The following is an 8,226-nucleotide window of genomic DNA, read 5'->3' as shown; positions in this document are numbered from 1 at the left end:
ATCACCGGCCGTGTAGTGCCTGTCACTGGCATGTCCGACCACCATCGGGACGGCCCGATGAACTCCTCCACGTCCCTAAATCTCTGCTGTCAGGGGAGCCGCAGACAAGGTTCTCTTCTGTGCCCTTTGAAATGACCATTCGAGGTGAGCGGCCTGGGCCCCCCGGGGAATGGTTGGTGTTTCGCTTGTCAGCTCAGAGGAAACGTCTGTGTGATGCCACGTGGCAGCCGAGGAGGCTGGCGGACAAAGAGGCTCCGCGCTGTGAAGCTTGGAGATTTGAATTCTGCGTGGGCATTAACAACAACAACAACAAATAAAAGCCTAATTTTACTTGGTTTATTGAATCAGATTCTAATATCTGTTGCCCTTTGATTTCAATCCCTTCAATTTGATAAGCATGACCAAGTGCCAATGATGGCCCAGGAGCAGGGACCATGAAGACCAATGAAGACCACGGCTTTGCGTCTGTGCCAGCAAAGCCTGGAGGCCATTGACCCGATGTGCTATTCCATACATAACCCTATCCTGTATCCTTTATGAATCAATAAAAAATTTACAATTTTTAATTATAAACCTGTGTTTTCTATCAAAATTACTTCTTGCGTGAATTTTGGGACAACCTATACTAGGAGCGGCAAAGCACTCACCTAAGGTGAGCTCACCTACACCTTACAGCTCATGTCACCTGAGTGCATTAGAGCAGCAGAAATGGCAGCTGTTCGATTGCTTCTGATCTACAAAAACTGCAAGTTCAAGAAACGTGTTGGTATTTTTGATCAGGCACAGTAAAATTCAAGCTTCTTTAAAAAAATATGTTATTGCTTTCAGAGAGGAAGGGAAAGGGAGAGAGAGAAACATCAATGATGAGAGAGAATCATGGATCAGCTGCCTCTTGCACGCCCCCTACTGGGCATGGAGCCTGCCAACCGGGCACATGCCCTGACTGGGAATCGAACCGTGACCTCCTGGTTCATGGGTGGACACTCAACCCCTGAGCCACGCCAGCTGGGCAGCAATCTGTTGTCACCACCGGCATTGTCACACGAGGGGGTGGGAGTGGCTCACCTTGCTAACAGGTATGGAGTGGTACCTGACTGTGGTTTTAATTTACTTACATTTTCCTAATAACTGCTAATCCTGAGCATTCTTTCATATGTTTTACTTTCGATCCATGGATCTTCCTTGGTAAAGTGTCTGCTCAGGTCTTTTGCCCCATTTTTTTCAAAATGGGTTATGTGCCTTCTTATTGAGTCACTAGAGGCCCAGTGCACGAATTCGTGCATGGGTGGGGTCTGGCCGGCCCCGCCCCTGGTCTAACTCTCGGTTGAGGGGACAATTTGCATATTAGCCTTTTATTATATAGGATGGGTAACATCTGGACACTAGTCCTTCATCAGGTAGGTATGCGCTTTGTAAATATTTTTTTCCATAACCGTCTTGTCTCTTCCTTTGCTTAAGCAGCGTCTCTTGAAGAGCTTTTGAAGGTTTTTAACTTTTGATAAAGTTCAAGGTATCTTTTTTTTTTCTTTTTCGGAGTTCCTGCTCTTCGTGTCCTCTATGAGACATCTTTGCCTAACGCGAGGTCACAAAGATTTTTCTCCTGTGTGACCTTGGCGAAGTTTTATAGTGTTAGCTTTTCCATGTATGACTACGATGGGTTCATGTTTGCAGGGGGTTCAGGTCTGGTTCCGGGTTTATTTTAGTTTATGTTATGTTATATTTTATATTCCTTTTATTATTTCACTTTGCATAGAGATGTCCAATGTTCCGTCGCCGTGTGTGGGAAAGACCAGCCTTTCTCTATCGAACGGCCTTGACATCTCTGTCGAAACCAATTGACCATGTGCGCGTGGCGTGCTTCTGGCCTCTGTTCTATCCCATCGACCTTGTGGCTGCTCTTTTTCCAATACCACACGGGCCTTCATTACGTGGCTTTGTGTTTGTTTCCTTTCAAAATTGCTTCTGGCTATTCCAGGCCCTTTGCTTTTTTTCATATACATTTTATTTTTTTAAAGATTTTTTTTTTTGATTGATTGCAGAGAGGAAGGGAGAAGAACAGAGACATAGAAACATCAATGACGAAGAGAGAATCATGGATCGGCTGCCTCCTGCACGCCCCCTACTGGGGATCGAGTCCACAACCGGGGCATGTGCCCTGACGGGGAATCGAACCGTGACCTCCTGGCTCATAGGTCGACGCTCAATCACTGAGCCACGCCAGCCGGGCAGATTCCAGCTTTAATAACAACATGGCGTGTCCTGCTGACAAGTCTGCTCAAGCTTCTGCTGTGGCTTCCGGATCAGCATCCCCAGAGCCCTCTTAGCTGGGGCTCATTCACGCCGCGGTACCCTCTCCTGACCTCCCTGGTGCCTGCGCCCACCTGCTGGGCTGACCCTCTATCTCTACCGGCTTCACAAACCCAGCCCAGCTCCCTCTCCCCCACGGGGCAGCCCCGGACCCGGCAGCTGGGAGACAGACGAGGATTTGGAACCAGACAGAACTCTGCTTGCAGCCCAGGACCTGCATTTCGGTCCAAGCCGGTCCATTTCTCGAGTCTCGTTTTCCTGGTGCATAGGATGCCCCGCAGCGCTGCCAGGAAACCTCCAGGGAAATAAGGCATCATCAGCACCCTGTGTCCTCTAACCACGTCCCCCAGGCACGCCTGCTCCCATCCCGCTCCCCAGCCCACACCTCCTGTAAGGCATCCAGACCCCAGCAGAACCCCAGCCAGCTGTGTGGAAACAACCTTAGGGACACTCAGCCACAGAAAATGCAGAACTCGCCCCCCACCCAAGGTGAGAGCCCTCCCCGCCCCCAAACCCCCTGAGCTCACGTGATTGAAGAGAAAGGGGCGTTTACTTTCCATGACCCAGAACACAAGCCCCTTTGCACATAGAGAAGGGACCTCAAGCTTAATATCTGACTCTACCGGACCGTCCTCCTCACTTTGAATGGAGAGAGAGAGCCGGTCTCCGACGTGGGCAGTTCTGGAGGGACAGGGGGCCGGACTCCACATTGCAGATTTTTTTTTTCTTTTTTCTAATTAGGAAATTCACATGCGGCGGGGACAGCACGTGTGTGGTGCCTTAGTGGCTGCTGCCACCTAGTGGATCTCCGAGTCACAGCAGGCGCGGGAGCTGACATTCAGGGTCACCGTATGCAAATGAGCTGCCCTCCTCCACCTGCCGGCTAGGGCGGGGCCGTGAAAGGTCTAAGCCAGCGGTTCTCAACCTGTGGGTCGCGACCCCTTTGGGAGTCGAACGACCCTTTCACAGGGGTCGCCTAAGACCACTGGAAAACACATAGATAATTGCATATTGTGTTTGTGATGAATCACTATGCTTTCATTATGTTCAATTTGTAACAATGAAAATACATCCTGCATATCAGATATTTACATGACGATTCATCACAGCAGCAACATTACCGTTATGAAGTAGCAACGACGATAATTTTATGGTTGGGCGTCACCACAGCATGAGGAACTGTATGAAAGGGTCGCGGCCTTAGGAAGGTTGAGAACCACTGGTTTAAGCGCTTAAGTGCTTTTTTAAAAATATTTTTTTTTCCTTATTGATTTCAGAGAGGAAGAGAGAGGGGGAGAGAGAGAGAGAACCATCAATGATGAGAGAGAACCATGGGTCGGCTGCCTCCTGCACGCCCCGCCCTGCGGGGGAAGATGTGAGCCTGTCTCACCCTTGGGGTTCAGACATGTGCACATCCTTTGCTGGGCTGGGCATCCCCAAGGTGAGGCCTGACCTCGGGCTCCAGGGAAAAGTCGGCCCCAGAGCACAGGAGACCTGGCTGAGAGCCAGGCAGCTGGAGTGGGCAGCCCGGGTGCAAGGAGCCATACCGTCCCACCTGCACCCTCCAGGAAGGAGGGCTGGGCAGCAGCCCGGGGCGGGGCCCAGAGGTCCCCACAGTCCCCCGGGGGCTTTGTGTGCTGAAGCCCAGGACGTGCCCATCACGTGTGTTCGCTCCCGTACCCTGACGTGGGGAAGGACTGTCACCTTCACCCGCACCGATGAGAAAACCTGATCATCAGGAAGACGGCCGGTTTCCCAGGGCCACTAATTTCATTACGTTTTTTAATATATATTTTTATTGATTACAGAGAGGAAGGGAGAGGGAGAGAGAAAAACATCCATGATGAGAGAGAATCATGGATCGGCTGCCTCCTGCACGCCCCCTATTGGGGATCGAGCCCACAACCCAGGCATGTGCCCTTGACCGGAATCGAACCCGGGACCTTTCAGTCGGCAGGCCGACGCTCTATCCACTGAGCAACACCAGCTAGGGCCCAGGGACACTAATTTAATTAGTGGCAAAGCCCAGGTCCATGCCTGTGGCTCCATTTCTCCCCAGAACTAGCATTTAGGGGTGGAAACTAACCCAGAAAATAACTTGCACCGTTAGAATCCTAATCAGGCCCAGCCTGTGTGGCTCAGTGGTGGAGCGCCGACCCAGGAACCAGGAGGTGGCCAGTTCGATTCCCGGTCAGGGCACATGCCGGGGTTCCCAGCTCCATTCCCACTAGGAGGCGTGCAGGAGACAGCCGATCCATGATTCCCTCCCATCATTGATGTTTCTCTCTCTCTAGCCCTCTCCCTTCCTCTCTCTGAAAAAAATAAAAATTTAAAAAGTTTTGGGGTCAGCTCGAATATGCAAACTTCCCAAGGATGTGGAAGGAAGTGTCAAATGGCCACTTATAAATATTTCATTTTTTCACTTAAGTGCCGAATGTTCCGCATGCTCCACAGTGACATGCCTCGAATTTTTTTTTTTTTTTGCATCATGTATTATTAATATAAGTCTGAAACGGGAGCCGTCACTCCGTCGTGGCCACGAGTCCACCTGCCAATCACAGCGGCCTGTGCAGCCACTTGCACTTGGGGTTGATGGTGTCCCTCTGAGGTCCCGGCTTTCTCACCGAGGGCAGAGGTCTACCTGCAAAAAATGCCAAACACTGAGATTCGTCGAATCAGCCAATTTTTTTCTGGATTTCATTTTTTTAAAAAAAATTCTACAGAATCAGGAATGTGGAAGAAAATTATGCGTCGACATTACATATTATTAGAGCTGCCACGACAGCATTGGGGCATTTTAAAATTTCAACAGTCTTGTGTCTTGAGAACTGCTCTTCTTTTTAATCACCCCGTTATTTGGAAAGAATAAAATTCAGGATTTGTGATCCCTCGTGACTGTGGGGAAGGTTTTTTTTTCCTCTCAGGTGTTGCATTTGTTGGTAGCAGTACAGACGTACCTGCCTACACTCCAGGCCGGAGAAGTTTCGGAGAAGTTTGCATGTTCTAATACAGCGGTGGGCAAACTTTTTGACTCGAGGGCCACAATGGGTTCTTAAACTGGACCGGAGGGCCGGAACAAAAGCATGGATGGAGTGTTTGTGTGAACTAATATCAATTCAAAGTAAACATCATTACATAAAAGGGTACGGTCTTTTTTTTTTTTTTTTTTAGTTTTATTCATTTCAAATGGGCCAGATCCGGCCCGCGGGCCGTAGTTTGCCCACGGCTGGTCTAATATGTCGCCAAACAAGCTCAAGTAAACTGAGGTGTAGTGAGAACACCGTGGAATAAATGCTGCTGGGCAGTAACCAAGGGACAAGCTATTGGTACAGGCAACGTAACCCTCCAGACAGTTACGTTGCGGGAACAAAGTCAACCCACAAGGAGACATACTGGCCCTGATGTTTCTATTTCTCTCCCCCTCTCCCTTCCTCTCTGAAATCTACAAAAATATTCTTTTTTAATTTTTTTAAAAAGGTGACATACTGTGTGATTCCATTTATAGAAGATTTTTTTAAAATATATTTTATTGATTTTTTACAGAGAGGAAGGGAGAGGGATAGAGAGTTAGAAACATCGATGAGAGAGAAACATCGATCAGCTGCCTCCTGCACATCTCCTACTGGGGATGTGCCCGCAACCAAGGTACATGCCCTTGACCGGAATCGAACCCGGGACCCTTCCGTCCGCAGGCCAACGCTCTAGCCATTGAGCCACACCGGCCAGGGCTGCAAACGCATTTCTACAGAGAGCCTGGGATGCCCACGTCCCAGAGGGAGCAAAGGTAGGTGTGTATCCGTATAGTAACATGGAGAACTGCACGTCTGGGCCTGTGTGACATTGTCACACCCCGGGAACACCCACCCGGGGCTGAGCTCTTGCACAAACGCAAAGGCAACCTCAGCTCACCCCAGGCTCCCAGCATGCCTCGCCTCCCAGCCTCAGGCCTTAGAGAGCCTTTGGGGTCCAAGCGCCAGGCGAAGGGAGTGGGGTTACAGGAATTTCTCCGTCTTCGCGCCCCTCACCGCCTCGCGCCCCCCGCGAGTGGTTCCTGGGTCCTCTCATCTCTTTGACAGCCGCACCTCCACAGTTCCTGCTGCAGCGCTGACTTTTCTGAACATTCGGAAACTCACAGACACACACGGGCCTCCCATCCATTTGTAAACTTGTTACCATGGAGACGGGCCCTGGGTCCGACAAATGTGGATCAACAGTGCCACCTAGTGGGGCGCCGAGTTGTACAGGATGCTAAGGCAGGGGTGGGCAACCCCTGGCACGCGTGCCAAACATGGCTTGCCAGTAACTTTTGCTGGCACGCGAAACCCTCTCTTATAATCTTCCATTTACAATTGTGAATCTTTGTTCTCAGGGATGCATTTTGTTAAGTCTCGTAATAGGAGTAGCCTGACGGATGACAGTAGTAGCGCGTGCATATCTCTGAAGGTCACGAAATGTAAACCTGATGTACAATCTCTGTCATCAGCGATGCAGCAGAAGTCCCACTGATAATGTCAAACGGAGTCATAAAGTTTTCTGTCGGACTATCAGTGTACATGTGTACATGAAAAAATAAATGTATTTTTCATCATCATCTACTGTGTTTTTGTCGCTCGAATGAATTTTATTATTTCTTCAAGGTTCTTCACATACGTTACACCTTAAGAGATATCAAGTAGGCGTAACATGTTCTCAAAAGATTAGGGTTGGCACGCAGAAGAATTGTGAGTCAGAGATTTTGCTGGTTTTGGCATGCACTCACAAAAAGGTTGCCCACCCCTGGCCTAAGGCAATTTGCAGAGCCGGGAGGCAGGCAAGCAGAGGGGGCTGTTTCTGGATTATGTCTATTCTCCGAGGCTGCAGACATCAGCCCCAGCTCCTCTGAACTCTGCTTCCTGCAAATGGTGGGAAGGGAAAGCCAGGTTACTGGTTCGGAGTTGGCCAGTGTGGGGTTTTCTCTCCATGTTTGAAGACCCTGGAGGCGTGAAACCATATACATCAGGGGTCCTCAAACTCTGGCCCGCGGGCCACATGCAAATACAAATATTGTATTTGTTCCCGTTTTGTTTGTTTTTTTTACTTCAAAATAAGATATGTGCAGTGTGCATAGGAATTTGTTCATAGTTTTTTTTTAAACTATAGTCCGGCCCTCCAACGGTCTGAGGGACAGTGAACTGGCCCCCTGTTTAAAAAGCTTGAGGACCCCTGATATACAGTATATATTTAATGCACTGGAAATGTGCAGTGGGTCTTCATGAAAGTGATCCGCGCGAGGAAAAGAAAGCGGGGTGCTATGGAGGGGGTAGGTCAGTCCCTGACACTCCCTTCCCGCCACCCCATCCCGGGAGGAGTCTTGGGCTGTGGCCTATTTTGCTACCTGGAGCTCACAGCAAAGCCTAGGCCAGGGGTGGGCAACCTTTTTGTGAGTGCGTGCCCAAACCAGCAAAATCTCTGACTCAAAGCTCCTCTGCGTGCCAACCCTAATCTTTTGAGAACATGCTACGCCTACTTGATATCTCTTAAGGTGTAACGTATGTGAAGAACCTGGAAGAAATAATAAAATTCATTCGAGCAACAAAAACACAGTATACGATGATGAAAAACACATATATTTTTTCATGTATACATGTTATGTAAAATTATTTATTTATCTAAGATGCACCTACACTGAATTTACCTGAAAAATTAAAAAGTCGATATTAAGAAAAAAAATTGTAAACGGAAGATTATAAGAGAGGGTTTCACGTGCCAGCAAAAGTTACTGGCGTGCCATGTTTGGCACGCGTGCCAGGGGTTGCCCACCCCCGCCACGGATTCAGCAAAACCACCCTGAAGATTGACCTGGTGTTCAATCCGGAGTTGAAACACTGAATACCATTCTGGCTCGGCCATCAAGGCAGGATTCGGGCCAGAGCGGGATAC

The sequence above is a fragment of the Myotis myotis genome, unplaced genomic scaffold (assembly GCF_014108235.1).
Source record: "Myotis myotis isolate mMyoMyo1 unplaced genomic scaffold, mMyoMyo1.p scaffold_m19_p_23, whole genome shotgun sequence".
Classification (NCBI taxonomy): Eukaryota; Metazoa; Chordata; class Mammalia; order Chiroptera; family Vespertilionidae; genus Myotis; species Myotis myotis.
This window is presented reverse-complemented; position numbering follows the sequence as displayed.